This window comes from Pongo pygmaeus, chromosome 3 (assembly GCF_028885625.2).
Source record: "Pongo pygmaeus isolate AG05252 chromosome 3, NHGRI_mPonPyg2-v2.0_pri, whole genome shotgun sequence".
Lineage (NCBI taxonomy): Eukaryota > Metazoa > Chordata > Mammalia > Primates > Hominidae > Pongo > Pongo pygmaeus.
Genome location: NC_072376.2, coordinates 63,341,713 through 63,359,800, shown reverse-complemented (window position 1 = coordinate 63,359,800; position 18,088 = coordinate 63,341,713). Strand labels below are relative to the sequence as shown.

At 35.9% G+C, this 18,088-nt stretch overlaps 1 long non-coding RNA gene across 31 annotated transcripts in view; it reads left to right on the top strand.

Annotated features, from left to right (window-relative positions):
* LOC129027787 (uncharacterized) overlaps window positions 1–11,674 on the top strand; it is a 61,758-nt gene extending 50,084 nt beyond the window's left edge. For 16 of the 31 annotated variants that reach the window (XR_008498699.2, XR_010126251.1, XR_010126271.1 and 13 more), the window contains 4 exons: window positions 5,551–5,610; window positions 5,980–6,047; window positions 8,223–8,391; window positions 8,665–11,674. This is a non-coding gene — a long non-coding RNA (uncharacterized LOC129027787). The remainder of the gene's footprint in view (window positions 1–5,550; window positions 5,611–5,979; window positions 6,048–8,222; window positions 8,392–8,664) is intronic. The other 15 variants (XR_010126260.1, XR_010126261.1, XR_010126258.1 and 12 more) reach the window with 2 other exon arrangements.
* Window positions 11,675–18,088: the final 6,414 nt, after the last annotated feature.

Sequence of the window (18,088 nt, the reverse complement as noted above, 5' to 3'; positions counted from 1 at the left end):
CAAATGCATTCTTTGCTTGAGAATTGCTAATTAAAGTTGCCAGAAATCTCAAAATATACCCATAAACCTGACAGAAACTAAAAAGAACCATCACATCTATGACTGTTGGGATGGGAAGAAAAGATGCCTTCATATGTTACTAGTGAAAATATGCAATGCTATAGCCTTTCTGAAAAGAGAACAAGCCATATCGAGTACAATTAAAAACACATAGACTCTGATTCAGCTATACTATCCCGGAATCAAACTCATACACACAAAAGCCTCTGTACACAGAGCATGTGTACAAGGATGATTATTATAGCACTATTCAAAGGAAAAGTTAACTAAAATTTTGCTAGTATCCATGGATAAGGAAATGGCTGGGGAAATTATGGTAAATTCAAACTATGAAGTATCTTGAAGAGACTACATGTAATGAGTTCATCCTATGTCTGTTGACTTGGAGAGATTCATATTAGGAATAATTCAGTGAAGAAAGTGATATGCAGAAAAATGTGTTTATATGACAAAGTATATATGTATGTAAACAAACAAGTATATATGCATATACTATATGGGTATACATGCATATATGAGTATATGAACAGGTGACATGTATACTGTATAAGTATACAAACAGGTGACAAATATGGAAAGATACATGCTAATGGGTAAAATTGGAATACCTGATCTAGGCAGGTTGGGCAGGCATGAGTGTTGGGGAAAAGACAGAGAAATGGCAGAGTCATGTGAAAAGCAAAAAGACAAAGATGGTACTAAAAATAAGATGTATATAATATGGTGACAGCTATGCATCTATTTAAAATTATGCACAGACGCATTAGCCATCAGGAAAATGCATATCGAAACCACAGGGATCCTATTTCACACTCACTGGGATGGTCATGCTGAAGAAAACTGAGAACAGGTGTTGGAAAAGATAAGGAGAAACTAGAACCCTCATACACAGCTGATGTGAATGTAAAGTAATGCCACTTTCTTTTATTTGTTTCTTTATTATTATTATTCTTATTTTGAGATGGAGTTTTGCTCTTGTCGCCCAGGCTGGAGTGCAGTGGCATGATCTTGGCTCACTGCAACCTCCACCTCCTGGGTTCAAGCGATTCTCCTGCCTCAGCCTCCCTAGTAGCTAGGATTACACCACCACACCCGGCTGATTTTTGTATTTTTAGTAGAAACAGGGTTTCATCATGTTGGCCAGGCTGGTCTCGAACTCCTGACCTCCGGTGATCAACTCGCCTCAGTCTCCCAAAGTGCTGGGATTACAGACATGAGCCACTTCACCCAGCCAGCAACAGCTTTAGAAAATGCTCTGGCAGTTCCTCAAACAGTTTAACATAAACTTACCATATGACCCAGAAATTCCATTCCCAAGAATATACCCAAAAGAAATAAAAAAATGTCCACACAAAAATGTACACAAAAGTTAATGGAGAATTATTTATAATGGCTAAACGTGGAAACAAAACAAGTGTCCATCAAATGATGCATAGACAGGTAACATGTGGTATAGCTACACCAAGGAATATTATTCAGCCATGAAAATGAATGAAGTATCAAATTCTGCAACATGAATGAACCTGGAAAACATTATGCTGAGTGAAATAAGCTAGACAGAAAAGGTCACATACGATATAATTTCATGTGTATGAAATGTCCAGAACAGGCAAGTGTCTAGAGATAGAAAGTGGACTAGTGATTGCCTAAGGCTGGGGTGGATGGATGGATTAGGGGGTGATAGTTAAATAGAACAGTGTTTCTTTTGGGGATAGTGAAAATATTCTAAATCTGATTGTGGTAAAGGATGCACAACTCTGTCCATATGCTAAATGTCATTGTATGATATGTAAATTATGTTTTGTTTTGTTTTGTTTTGAGAGGGATTCTCACTCTGTCACCCAGGCTGGGGTGTAGTGGGGTGATCTCGACTCACTGCAAGCTCCGCCTCCCGGGTTCAAGCAATTCTCCTGCCTCAGCCTCCCAAGTAGCTGGGATTACAGGCACCTGCCACCATGACCAGCTAATTTTTGTGTTTTAGTAGAGACAGGGTTCAACATGTTGGCTAGGCTGGTCTTGAACTCCTGACGTCAGGTGATCTGCCTGCCTTGGCCTCCCAAAGTGCTGGGATTACAGGCATGAGCCACTGCCCCTGGCAGTGAATTATATCTTAATAAAGCTCTTCAATTATATACACACATACATGTATGAACCCATCTTTGTTAGACAAACAGTACCCACAGATTATGTTAAACTACCAACTAAATGTAGAACTTTTTTTTTGCTTGACCTGTAATATTGGCAAAATCGAATACATGTTTAACATCCTGGTTTGCTCATTGGAGCAATTGCTTGTTGGAAATGAAATATAACTGTGTTTGAATTCATTTACAGTTCAATTCATTACTGAATTGCTGCCCTATTACTGCAGACAGTGTTGTGCTAATGTTGCCACCTTCTAGTTCCTGATATCCAATTGTGTGCCATTCTTCCCAACTGTATATTCAGCAACATTGCATTGACAGCTTCAAATAGACCATGGTGGTGTATTTATACCACAAAACCCCACAAATACTATAAGTTAGTCCCCATGCTCACCTCACCCCACCACACACTGATTTATCAGCACACACTGGTTACAGGTAAAGAGGCCCAAGGCTGAGGGAAAAAAGGCATGAAGGACCACAACATCTAAAGAAACCTTCCAGCTTGCCACTAGTAGTTAGATTTGGAACCTCCAAGAAAAGCTGGCTGACTGACTCTTTCTCACCAACTCTCACTATACCCCTGCCTTCCCAGTGGCAGCAGGCCATTTCACCCTTTTCCCTTGGGATAAGAGAGAAGGCTCACTTCTCCCTGAAGCCAGTTGAAAGGGAGTCCTAAGAGAATCCCCTTAAAGTCTGATGTGCACATCCTGGAACAGTAGACTTCAATCATCCTCCAGCGGGGTGCTTGCCGAGCTGCTGGATGTCCATGCCCAACCTGGTGCCACCACTGGAGCAAAGTGTGCTCAGAGAGATCTTGGAAAGATGCCCCAGGTGACACAGGGTATGGCGCAGCTCATTTTTTCAGACCATCTCTGAATATAAGAACAATATGGGAAGTTTTCCTATGAGCCCACTGAGTTTTGGGTGAATACTTGAATATAAAGGTGGACATCCATTTTTGCAGAGCTTTCTGAATTCTGGAAGTCCTGTATTATAATAAGTGCCAGCATTTCTTTCATCCCTTTGGACTTAATGTGCCTGGAAAGAAATAGGGGCAATCCCTATACCACGTCCATTCTCTGTAGCCCTCTAAGTGTGTAGAAGAAGACCTCAGAGTTGCTTGTAGCTTGATGGGCTAGAACAATGGGGTTTTCCAGGTGGCCGCTGTCTATTGAAGAGTGGCCAACACAAGAAAGGGTGGAGGGCATATCTTTGACAAGGGAAGGGAGTCATGGCTTGTCCTCTACAGAAATCTTCAATAGTAATGAAGATGGGTAAAGCCAATTACACTTCCAAGATGATATGGATACAACCAAAATGGAGGCCACCACATAAGCGTAGTTCACCAGCATCAAATAGAAGGGTTCATGAACCAGCCTGAGGTAAGGGATGGCTTCCTACCAGCAATATGGCTGTCATGTAAGGGAACATTCTCCTCTGCTAGCACCCCCACTTTTTTACTCCTAACAACAGCAGAGCTACAAGAAGGGGAGGAAGAAGACACCTCACTGTGACATCCTGCCCACACACCACCTCTATGCAGTAGCCAGCCCCACAAACAAAGCTTGCACGGAGATTAAGAAGAGGTCAACATACTGCCACGTTTGTAATTAAAGTTTTACAAATAAATAGGAACGAGACTTAAGAGTCATTGAAAATGTCAGGAGATTTATGGAATCTGAGGAAGCTATCTCTAAGGGACATACAACTCAGTGAGAAATCTAGATTCTACATAGTCTAGTCAAAATCTGTGTCTGGGCAAAATAAAGTTAGTTAATGTTTATGTCCCAATGAGCTCTTCAATAAACTGGCTACAGTTTAATTATTGCTCTGCTTCCCAGCTAGATCACTTTCATCAGCTTTTAAAGATGCCCCCACCTTTTTTTCACAACAAACCAGAATTTTCTTTTTCTCTTCAGAGCTGACAATTTTATTGAAAGTTTATATTTGCTATTTTTAATTTACCTTATTTTCATTTTTCATCAGACTTTCATCACTCCACCAAAAATATCTGTACCACTCAGTCGTTAAAACCAGAGGACATATTTCAACCATCACCTAATTTAGACTCAAGGCAGTACATAATACAGTTAGCATGCTCTTAATTTAATTTATGTTATATTATAATATTCAAAAATATTTTAAAGTAAATCACCTACACCAATATATTCCATACCTAAATAGTTCAGAATATTTTTTCACACATCCACATAAATTCATACATAACTAATGCAATATTATAATGCTCTGAATAATTGGTAATCATTCCTTAAGATTATCTAATACTTAGTCTATAATCAAGATTCTATAATTGGCCCTAAAATATTCTTCATAATTAAGCCTTTCTTCTCAAAATACTCTCTTCTCTAAGCTTTTATGGCTCAACTATCTCTTGATATTTCTACTATCCATCAGCCTAGTTCTCCCCTGAGTCCTTTCAAGCCATTGAATATTTAGTTCCCTCAAATTCACTGCCCTGGAGATTTCTTCTCACTCTGGTCTGTGATCTCACCCATGTCTATGACTTTCATTACCATGTTATATGATATGGTTTGGCTGTGTCCCCACCCAAATCTCACCTTGAATTGTAGCCCCCATAATTCCCACGTGTTGTGAGGAACCCCATGGGAGAGAATTGAATCATGGGGATGGTTTCCTCCATACTATTCTCATGGTAGTGAATTAGTCTCATGAGATCTGATGGTTTTATAAGGGGTTTTGCCTTTCACTTGGTTCTCATTACCTCTTGCCTGCCACCATGTAAGACGTGCCTTGTGTCTTCCACCATAATTGTGAGGCCTTCCCAACCACATGGAACTGTGAGTCCATTAAGCCTCTTTTTCTTTGTAAATTACCCAGTCTCAGGTATGTCTTTAGCATCAGCATGAGAATGGACTAATACATTATATTAATATTGTAACACTCCAATTTTTATTCTCAATATCCAATTCATTGAAGATACTGTCTTTACAGCTTTTCCTTACTCACTTTTCTTACCTCTCTGCCCACTACCTTAGGATAAGTTATTTATCTCCTTGACCTCTGCTATTGAGGCCTTCTCATTGACACACTACCTATGGTTTTCCTTATTTTATTTACTTAGTCTTATATTTGACATTTCTAAATAATATTATTAGATATTTTATTATTTCTGAATAATATTATTTGATATTCTTATATTTGATATTTCTAAATGTTATTATTTGTATATGCGGAATGTTTGCATTTTTCATCCAAACACAGGAGTAGCTGGTAGTTGAGAAAACATTTTGTAGTAAAATAAATTAAAATATTTGACCATTTTCTTACTTAAGAACTTTAAGCAGCTTTCTATTTCTTTTAGGATAAAGTCCAAAATCCTTAACATGGACAACAACAACAAAGATCTTGTGTGATCTAACTTGTAAGTACCTCTGCAGTCTTATTTAAAAATATTTTCCTTCAAGTTTTCTTCTTTCTGTTTAGAGAGATCTCTCTTTTCAGTTCCTACAACCCACGGTATTTTTTTATTGTTACCTGTCTCCTGAACGTTCACCAGTCCCCACCACTTTCATCTCCCACAGATATCACATGTCAGCTCAAATATCTTGTTCTCAAGGAAGTCTCAGCAGATTTCTCTGTTACATTCTCTTAGGAAAGAATTATAGCAGTTAATAAATATGACTCCTTTGTGTGATTACAGACTGAGGGCCATCTCATCCATTAGTTTGTGAAGAACAAGAATTCCAGGAAGGTGTCAGATTAAACCTATGATTTTTACCCTTGACTCTAGCACACAGCTCTGGTGTCATAGGCGATACTCCATGAATGCCTGTGGAATGGATAACCAAATGAAGGGAGGTACATGAATTATTGTTCACTTATCTGAGGCCTAATGTATTTTGATCATGTAGAACTTGCATGTAGGTTAATAATATTGAGTGAATGCGTGATATTAAAAGTAGAATTTATTTAGTAAATATACCCTAACTTCCATGAATACACATTTGTCAAATGGGTCATGAAGTTTTGGAGGAAAAATGTTTTCAAAACTAGACCACAAAGAATACCTCAATAAATAGAATTTTTTTTATAAAGTCATCTTAGTTGTATGTATTAATAAATCTATATTGTGTAAGAAAATGAGGAGCAACCAGAAATGAAATCACTAGCAGTATTTTTAACTAATAATCAATTCTCAATTCAAAGATAAAATCTAAAAAGAAGGATAGACTATTTTTCAATTACACTTGATTCTAAACCCTAAAAAAAAAATTCCCCAAACAATACACTGAGGAGAATTAGTGACTTTTGACCCCGTAATGGGTGCCAAATGGAATTTAAATTTTACATTTTTACCTTGTACAAAAAATAGTTCCCAAGAGGTAACTACTAACTGAAGTACTTTTTAAAAATGAGTGAGTGAATCATCATACAGAAAGTTAAAATAGAAAAGAACAGAGATTATAGAAACATAGTTATAGTGACTAAGAAAACAAAGGGTCAGTATCTTTAGTAAGTAAATAGTTCAAATTAATAAATAAGAGAAATCTAAGGACAAGACAGTGAAGGAACAATATACAGCAAAAGGCAACTTGCTACAAGGCAAATATGCCTAGCAAGGTAATAACAATAAGGGAGCTTCAGACCTGGAGGATGAAGGTAACCACTGGAATTTAAATTTCTTCACTTACCCTTCAAAAGGATCATAAGTTCGACAAGGAATAAACATAAAATCATGCAAGATGTATACCTCAGGAATCAGTAGAAGACAGAGAACACCACAAAATTCAGACGAGCTATAAGCAGTAAACTCTAAATCCCAACATAGCTCTCCCTGCCACTGCAAACCTGTGGGTAAGACAGCCAGGAGAGGGAGGCGAAAGAGGAACCATGAAAAAGAGGAGAGGAAAAGTGGTAACTTAGACAAAAAGCACAACAAAGAATCTCCTTAGAAGTTGGGCACTAGGCATGAACATTGTCAAAACATTTCTGGGACACGTAGTTCCCAATACCAATTACAGAAAAGGGGCTTGAAATGAGGGGGATGGAGGTGACAGCCTTGATGAGGTACAGCTTCAAAGGCAGAAGCAGGTAGGGAACGGGGCTCCTTGAGGACATGGCAGTGAAATCAAAGAAGAAAGAAAAGGGGAAATTGAGGAATCTGTAGAAACCAGAGAGAAACAAGAACCTCCAAAACTTCTCTTCCTGCTCTTACCACCACGGCCAACTTCATCCATTAAGGAAACTGAATGTCACTATAGTGCAGAAAGGGGCATTCTTTCTAGTGTGTGAGTAGAAATAGAATGTTTTTAAAAATAATTTAACATCTTGTAAGAAAAAAATCCCAGGAAGTATAAGTCATATCATTTTAGCTAATAAAAATCAATGCTTTTTATCCCCCAAAGAAACAAAAATCAAATAAGAGCAAAAGAAAGTTGTAACACAACATTCCAAGCTGAATTATATATTCTCCAACAAGCATATGGAGATAAGGAAACACGAAAGAAAATAAATACAATACCAAATGCGAAAACCAAGAACAGAAATAGACTAAAATGACAAAACCACAGAAAAAAAATGCAGTGAGGGTTGATTGAAGTCATGAAAGGAATTAAAGATAAAGACGAAATCATCTCAGAGGAGGAACAAATTAAAATTAGCCGGAATGATCAACTTTGAGATATATCTTAGTAAAATCATCAAACTTGATGGCAAAGCTATCCTCAGGGAAAGCAAACAAAAGTTTAAAATGTTTAAAGGGTAACATGAATAGGTTCCATTCCAGCTGTGTGTTTTCTGCTTCTCTTCTACTAGTTTTGTGGTTCAGTGAGAAACGGGTCCTTGTTTGGGAACCCGCAGCTGAAAAGACTATGCTGTTTACCATGGTGAGTGAAAAAACAAGGAAGGGTTCAGGACAGATAAAATTATCATATTAAATTGCAGGTTTCAGGGCAACATAATTCTATGCTGCACTTTAAGACCAAGAGGTGTGCACCGCTTTGTAAACTAATGAAAGTCTGTTGTGATTGACAGTTTACCAGTGGAACAGATCAGATTCAGATTTGATGAGCAGCAAATCAATGAAACAGACACATCACCACAGTTGAAAATGGAAGATGGAGAAAAATTGATATAATAGAGGACAGTATAGAATACCAAAAAAATTGACCTGAGACTTCATAATTCTGTTCCTGTAAACAAGGTACATCTTCAAGTAATGAACAATTTGATTCCACCACCACCACATCCTTGCTGCTTTAATACTGTCTTCTCTCCGTCCTCATTTCTTTAATTTATACAAGATAACTTTTATATACATATATGAATGTGAATTTTGCAAATGTTGCATTGTTTTATTTTGTTGTTTTACTAAAATGACCAATGGTATGTTTTGGTGGACATGATATATAAATAAGATAAGAGAGAGAAAAAAAAAATTCCTGGTTTTATAAAAATCCCTCTCTTTCTCCTTTAGGGCCTTCAGGTTTTAAATAACATACTAGACATTGTTATTCCTTCTGTGTAGCAGATACAAGAGGCAATATTTTCACTTTTATGTTGGAGGTGATGTCGTGGCATACCTCGGACCACTGGAGCTAACTGAATGTTACATCCTGAATCTTCGTAAGGTTTCTCTCCCATCCTCTGGAGTGCCTGTGTCTTACTGAGCCTACAGCAGTACAAGCTAGAAGCCAACTCTTGCTCATCTTGCCTGCTCAACATGATGTCATCAATGCAGTGGATTAAAGTGAAGTACCACGTGATGTCCAGATGGCCTGGACTCTTCAGATTTTATTATGATGGCGTGCATGAACACTGATACAGCTCCAGGGAAAAACTCTGAGTAATTCTGTTGTCCATTGCACATGAAAGTTAACTTTCTGATTATTTCTTTTGATTCTAATAGAAAAACATGTATTCAATCAGGTAATGATCACATACCACATACCTGAGGCTTTGCTAATCTGCTTCAGCCATGCTACAAAATCCTGCAATCAGGATTACTATTTGATTGAGCTGGCAGTAATCATTTTTGTGGATCATCTGGATTCTTCTTCTGAGAAACAACTTGTGAATCAAATTTCCAACTGTATCACTCACCCATGCATGCATCCTGAAACTTTAATAGTAGCATTACTATCTGCCATACACACACACACACACACCAAACACGCACATGCTTAATGAGGTGGGATTTTGTTTTTGATCTACATAAAATGTTGGCAACTGGGAGGTTTCAGAGGATTTCACCTGTCTTCCTCATTGAAATATTAGGGCCCTATTATGGGTGTTATTCCAAATGTCTAATATGTAAGCATAAATTTCATACTTGGGAATCAGAGAATTAAGTTGACAAGCACGTGGGTGGTCAGAGAGTGGATCCATTATAGGCCAGAATTTAACCGGCACTCTATCAATTACCTGGTTCCGTATGCATCCACTCTAACCAGAGAACAATGGTTTGCATCACATCAATGTCAACTTAGATATGTGTCCCTTAGTTCACGCATGGTCTGGATGTTCCCTTTTTCTCAATGTGCAGAAACTGACATAGTTTCTTTGAGTAAGGAAAATAATTCCAATATATATTTGTTGGGGTGCGGCAGAGTTCTTCCACCTAGAGACCTAGATATCGCTTTAGTTCATGAGTTCCAGATTTAAAACTGGGCTGTTTCTCAAATGGAGCAAGGGACATAGCTGGCTACCTAATTAATGGGTCTCATAATTAATGGGTCTCAATGGAAATCAAATTGTGAGGTCCCTTATTGAAAAAGCAGAAAACAGAGCTGTTGACAGTAGTGCTATACTAATACCTGGGGCTGTTTCCTTTCTTTTGCTGTGTCTCATTATTTGTCATGACACTTTATATTTGTTACCTGATGTTTTCCAAGAAAAACAATTAATTTAAAATATTTTTAAAAAATAATTATTTTGAAATATTTTCTAAAAAATAGAAGTAGAAAATATGAAACTTGGAGATCTACCTGAAGTAGCAAAGTTGGAAATCAGTGGTGATGAGTTCCTCAATTTTCTTCTGAAACTACTGTGGCTATTTAATAATAAAAATGATGCAGAGTATCTTTACTGAGTTATCTAAAATTATCATATTATTAGAATGGCTTTCTCCTCAGAGTTTTACTTTAATTTGTGAAGAAATAGCTAGTACTGTTGAAGATTTCAGAGAAGGCTTCAGAAGTTTCAAAAGAGGCAGGGAGCGGTGGCTCTCACCTCTAATCCCAACTCTTTCGGAGGACGAGAAGGGTGGATCATTTGAGGTCAGGAGTTCTAGACCAGCCTGGCCAATGTGGTGAAACCCCATCTCTACTAAAAATATAAAATTAGCCAGGCATGGTGGTGCACGCCTGTAATCCCAGCACTCAGGAGGCCGAGGCAGGAGAATCATGAATCATTTGAACCCGGGAGGTGGAGGTTGCAGTGAACCGAGATTGCAACACTGCACTCGAGCCTGGGAAAACAGTGAGACTCTGTCTCAAAAAAAAAAAAAAAAAAAAAAAAAAAAAAAAAGAAGAAGAATAAGTTGCAAAAGAAACAGAAAAACTGGTTGAATTCATAAATTCATACACCGTCAATGGAAGATGTATCTACATGGAATTGTGGAATTTTGAAGAAAACAGCTGTTACAGTGCTCCATATGGATTTGAGATTTTTTGTTTCATCTGCATACTGACTTTACAGAGAAAATAATTCCAATATTTTTTCTGAGCAATGTATGTATGTATTTTGTCATCCTAAACTATTTTTGAAAAGTTATCTTTAACATTTTGGCACAATATAACAATATTTTTTGCAAATACTCCATAGAAAAAAATATGATAGCATAAGCCAGAGGCTTTTCTCGTATAAAGGGGTTTGTCTGAGTTATAAATATAATGCAATTGTATTTATGTTGATTTTTATCAAGGAATAATTATAAATATTTTTAAATAAAAAATAAAAATAATTGACTGGGCATAGTGGCTGACGTCTGTAGTCCCAGCAGTTTTGTAGGCTGAGACAGGTGGATCACCTGAGGTCAGGAGTTTGAGACCAGCCTGGGCAACATGGCAAAACCCCATCTCTACTAAAAATACAAAAATTAGCTAAGCACAGCTGCATGAACTTCTAGTCCCAGTTACTTGGGAGGCTAAGGTGGGAGGATCACATGAGCCCTGGAGGCATAGGCTGTGGTGAGCTGAGATTATGCCACTGCACTCCAGCCTGGGCAACAGAGTGAGACCCTTTCTCAAACAATAATAATAATAATAAATTTTCTGCATGGATGTTATAATGTAATGTGCCTTTGTATTGTACTATGTGATTTTTAATTGCAAAGAATGAGAGCATTTCATTGATATAAGAAATCACTGAAATTACTCAATTTGTATTTTATAACTCTGACATGGCTCTGTATTTCATTCTTAAAAGAACAGTGGAAACACTGCACAAATGTAACTCTCTCTCTTAATACATTCACATTCTACCAACGCTCTGTAAGATGTGCACTTTATACTCACTTTGAGTCTCCCACACAGTGTGGGTGCACTGGAGTTCTATGCTCGGGGGCATCATGAACTTTGTATGTGAGTGAGGTGGCAAGGACTTGTAGGAGATGTGCACACTGCATAAACCTCCTTTTCTCAGGCACAAGCTTGATTGGCCCATTAGACTTCACTTACAAAATACAAGTTCAAAGGAAAAGTTGGCAATAATTTTAAGGTGTAAATAGCGGAGCATTAAATTAAATGTGAGGCCATTTTGAGCATGGGACCCTGTGTGACTACACTGGTAACACACTCAAGAATCCAGTCTTGGTCTTGAAACAGAATTTTTAATTTGTATGAATTAGCTGGCATCAGGCTTCTCCTCCTCCTCTTTTGTCCCTACAGGTGCTATGTTCAGTTAAATACTACAGGGAACAACTCTCTGCAGGCCTAGCCCCACAACTATCGGCTCCTGCCCCTACATTGTCCCTATGACTTGGGAGTCCCATCACCCCCACAGTGTCACCATTTCTCTTAAACAGCCTGAAATTCCCAAAAGAGCATTTTACCATTCAACATTGCACTTCCTAGAAACTGAACTAAACCTAACTTTATTTTCCTTAAAAAGTAGTTATTTCACCGAGATTCCAAATTTATTTGTATGGAACTCTGCTGGTCTTTGCTAGTGTCATGTGGCTATTGAGGACTTGAAATGTGGCTCATCTAACTTGAGATTTGCTGTAAGTGTAAAATAAGCACTAAATTTGTAACATAGATGCTCTTCAACTTATGATGGAGTTTGCAGAGCCTTAGCAACCTTTGGGACTATAACAAAGATTTAACATTTATGTCATAGGAGTCTTAAAAAGAGATGAGAAAGAGAGTAAGGCTGAAAAAGGATTCAAAAAATTAATAGCTGGGAACTTCAAATTTTGGCAAAAGATGTAAATATACTGATACAAGAGTAAGGGAATCCAAAAAAGGATGAATTCAAAGAAATATACAACAAGGCACATCATAATTAAACTTCTGAAAACTAAAGATAAAGATAAATGTTGAAAACATCTAGAGAAAAAGGACACCTTACCTATAGGACAAAAAAAAAAAAATTCAAATGACAGCAGGTTTTTCAAATCACAAAGGACATGGCACACCATATTTCTGGCATGCCAGAAGGACATGGCACACCATTTTTCACATTCTGAAAGAAAAAGATTGTTACTCTATAATCTCATATCCAGCAAAATTATTCTTTCTGGTAAGACAAGGAAATTAAGACATGCTCAGATAAAGGAAAACTAAGAGAATCTGTTGCCAGCAGTCTTACTCTAGAAGAATGGCTTACTGGAGTTCTCTAAATAGAGAAAGCCAAAAGAAAAGGAACTTGAGAACATTGAGGAGAAAGAAAGAACACGCTAAGCAAAACCATGAGTAAATATAACACACTTTTCTTCTCTAGAGTTTTCTAAATTAGTCTGAAGCTGAAGCAAAAATTATAATACTTAACACTGTCTGATGTATTTCTAAATATATATAGAAGAAACATTTAAAATAATTATAAGTGGTGAAGGGTAAAGAGATGTAAAAGGAGGTGAGGTTTCTATATTTTACTCAAACTGGTAAAAAAAATATCAGTAGACTGGGATAAGTTCTGTATGCATAACTAAATTAAAAAGCTATATAAAAACACATACTCAAAAATACTATGGATAAGTAAAAATGAAATTGTAAAATATGTTTAAGTAACCCATAGAATGGTATACCCACAAAAAAAAACCAGGATATAAACAGTGGTAATAAACATAAAACCAAAAAATGAAATAAAATGGCAGACAAGTGCTAACATATCAATAATAAAATTAAATGTAAATGGTCTAAACATCCTAATTAAAAAACACAGATTTTCAAAATGGATTAAAAGACGTCTCAACTATATGTTGTCTATAAAACTCATTTAAAATATAAAAACCTATATAAGTTGAAAATAAAAAATGGAAAAGATAAATCATGCTACAGTTAGGCTGAAATATGTCCCCCAAAGATAACAGGTGGTAATTCCTGGAATCTATGATACCTGATTTGGGAAAGAGGTCTTTGATGTAATGGTAAAGGAAGGATCTTGAGAGGAGGAGCTTATCTCAAATTATGTAGATGTGCCCTAAATGCCATCATAAGTGTCCTTATGAGAAAAAGGAGCAGAGAGATTAAACAAACAGAAGAGGAGGTAACATGATCTTTGAAGCAGAGATTGCAGTGATGTAACCATTGGATGCTGGAAGAGGCAAGGAACAGACTCTCCCCTAGAGAGAATGTACCACTGCCAACACCATAATTCCAGACTTTTGGCCTCCAGAACTGTGTGAGAGAAATTTCTGTTATTTTAAGCCACCAGTTTGTGTTAATTTGTTAAAGCTGCCACAGAAAATGAATACACATGTCAACATTAATAAAAAGAAAACGGGAATGACTTTATTAATATCATATAGAATATATTCAGAGCTAAGAATATGACCAGGGAGAGAACAGGACAATATAGAATGTTAAAAAGCAAGCCATCAAGAAAACATAGCAATTCTAAATCTGTATTACCCAAACAAGAGGCCTACAAAATGTGTGAAGCAAAAATGAATAGAAGAAAAAAAATAGTCAAATCAGGTATTATATCTGGAAACTTAACACTCACTCTCAGCAATGGATAGAACAATTAGAAAATAGACAAAAATGTAAAAGGACTAAACAATACTATTAGGAGGACTTAATCAACAGTTACAGAAAACTCTGCTCAAGCACAGTAGAATACACGTGACTGTCAAATGTCTGCAGAAAGTGTACTAATATTGGCCCAGCCATCAAACAAATCTCAACAAATTTAAAACATATGCTGTGTCCTCCAAACACAATGGATTTAAATTAAAAAATCAATAAGAGAAAGATAATAGAAAAATCTCCGAGTACATAAACTAAACAACAGACTTTAAAAAAAAATCCATGGGTAAGGTAAAAGTCTTGTACATGTACCCACTGAATCTAAAATAAAACTTTAAAAAAAAATCCATGGTTAAAAGAAAAATTTTGAAGAAAAATTTAAAAAATACATTTAATCCAATAAAAATTCAACATACTAAAATTGGGCAGATACAACCAAGGCAGTGCTGAAATGGAAATTGAAAAAACTAAGTGCATACATTAGAAAATAGGAAAAAGTCTCAAATCAGTAATCTAAGCTTCAACCTCACAAGACTGGAAACAAAGAGCAAAATTATTGCAAATCAAGGAGGAGGAAGGAAATAAATGTAAGAGCAGAAATTAATGAAATTTAAAATAAGAAAATAACAGGTAATAGCAATCAAACAGAAAAAGCTGGTTATTTTAAAAGTTCTGTAAAACTGAAAATCCTCTAATAAGACAGATAAAGAATAAAAGAGACAAGAAATAAATTGTCGATATCAAGTCTGATATAGGTCTACTGACCCTGCAAACATCAAAATGATAATAAGGAAATAATACAGACATCTCCACACACATAAATTTGACAACTAAATAAAATAGCCTGATTTCAAAAATAAAAAATCACATCTTACCTCATGTGGAATAGTTAATTTGAAGCCACATAACTCAAGGAATATGTAACTTTGAAATCCTAAAAATGAAATCTCTTAGCCCAGATAGTTTTACTTTTGAATTAATTTGAAGCCACATAACTCAAGGAATTTGAATATGTAACTTTGAAATCCTAAAAATGAAATCTCTTAGCCCAGATAGTTTTACTTTTGAATTATATCAGACCTTTAACATTTCTATACACTGTCATCCAGCAAAGAGAATATAAGGGAACACTTCCCAATTTATCTTATGAAACTAGTATTACCCTGATAACAAACTAGACAAAGTCAGTACCAAAAAAAAAGTAAGGAAGAAAGAAAACTACCAAATATTAACTTTCATGAATATAGACAGAAAAATCCTTAACAGGATATTATCACATACAATTCTTCACCTCACTAATCAAATGGATGCATTCCAGCCAGGGATGTAGTTTGGTTTAATGTTTGACTATCAATCAATATTATTCACCATGTTGAGAGGATAAGGAAGATCCTATCAATCAATGTAGAGAAGGCATTTGACAAAATTCAACACCCATTCATGATGAAAACTCTCAGAAAACTACTAATAAACAACAATAAGCACATAGGGAAAATCTACAAGTAACATTGTACTTAACGAGGCAAGATTGAATATTTTCCTCCTACAATTGGGAATAGGACAAAAACATTCACTCTCAGCACTGTCATCCAACATAGTGCTGGAACTTCTAGCCAGTAGAAGAAAACAAAATAAGTGGCCCGAGTGTGGTGGTTCATGCCTGTAATCCCAGCACTTTGGGAGGCCGAGGTGCATGGATCACGAGGTCAGGAGTTCGAGACCAGCCTAACCAACATGGTGAAACCTGTCTCTACTAAAAATACAAAAATTAGCCCGGCATGGTGGTGGGTATGTGTAGTCCCAGCTACTTGGGAGGCTGAGGCAGGAGAATTACTTGAACCTGGAAGGCAGAGGTTGCAGTAACCTAAGATGGCACCACTGCACTCCTGCCTGGACAACAGAGTGGGACTCCCTCTCAAAAAATAAGTAAATAAATAAATAAATAAAAGCATACAGATAGGAGAAGAAGAAATAAAACTGCCTTTATTTACAAATGAAATGGTTGTCTATGTAGAAGATACAAAGGAATTTAAAAAAAAAAATAGAAGTAACAAGTGAACTCAGCAAAGTCACAGAATATAAGCTAAACATTTTTTAATCATGTTTTTATATACTAGCAAGGAGAACATGAAGCCTGGAATTAAAAATACATTTGCATTTGCAATCAATAAAAAAAGAAATATTTATGTGCAAATGTAACAAAACACATAGACCACTTCTATGCTGAAATCTACGTAATGCTAATGAAAGAAATAAATGAAGTAAATAAACAAAGAAATATACACTTTTCATGCATTGGAAGAGTCAGCCTTGTAAAGATGTCAATTCACTTTCCATTGACGTACAGGTTGACTGTAATTTCTAATAAAAGCCCAGAATGATTTTTTTGAACTATAGACAAGTTTATTCTAAAATTTCTTTGAAAATTTAAAATACTAGAATAGATAAATCTATTTTCAAAAAGAAGAATAAACTGAGAGAAATCAGTCTACCTATTTTCAAGACCCATTGGATAGCTACAGTAATCAAGACTGTGATAGTAGCACAGAAATAGATGAATGGAACAGAATACAGAACCCAGAAAGGCCTGTGCAAATACTGTCACCTTATCTATGACTAAGTTTCAAAAGCAACTCAATAGAGAAAAGATAAACTTCTCAACAAATTTTGCTAGAGCAATTGAACATTTCTGGAGAGACAAAAAAGATAATTAACCTTAACCCAAGTTTCACACCTTACACAAATCAATCTTAGAGCTAAAATGTAAAATGTACAACTGTAAAAGTTTTAGAGAAAAGAAAGATAAAATATTTGAGATCTAAAGCTAAGGGAAGAGTTGTTAGACAACACCAAAAAGCATGATTCATTAAAAAAACACAAAAATTTGACTTTATTAAAACTAGAAGTTTTGCTCTATGAAAGACCCTGTTAAAAGAATGAAAAGACAATTTAAAAAGTAGGAGAAAATATATGCAGACTACATATAGAAAAAAGGACTAGTATCTGAAATATATTTTTTGAAAGCTATCAAAACTCAACTGTTAAATTCTAAACAATCCAATTACAACATGAGCAAAACACAGAAAGAAACACTTTCCCAAAGACATACTGATGGCAAATAAAGACATGAAAACATGTTCAACATCATCAATAGGTCAACGCAAATTAAAATCACACTGAGATATCACTCTATGCCTATTCAAATGGCTAAACAAAAAATAGCATCTATAACAAATGACGGCAAGGATGCAGAGAAAATGGATCCTCACATTGCTGTTGGAAACGTGACTTGGTACCACCAGCATTACCACTAGAAAGCATTTTGGCAGTTTCTTTAAAAATTAAACATGTAACTATCACATGACATAGCAATTTCACCCTTGCTGGGGGCATTGATCCCAAATAAATAATCTTTATTTTACTGCTAGTGATGTGTTAATGTTTCCTGTTGTTAACATGTTCCTATTTCTTCTCAATCTCTGGTATTTTCTTTTTTGTATATGTAATTAATGTGTATTTGTGAGAATATGTGGGTATTTGGGCATATTTAAAGCACTGATGATCATAATTGTTGTATAACCATTCTGAATTGTTTTTATTACTAATCATAGTCTTTTTCTCATTTACTGCTTTTCATCTGAACTATATTTGTTCCGATATAAAATTCTCAATCCGTGTTTTTTTATTGTTTCATTTGCCTGTCGGGTTTTT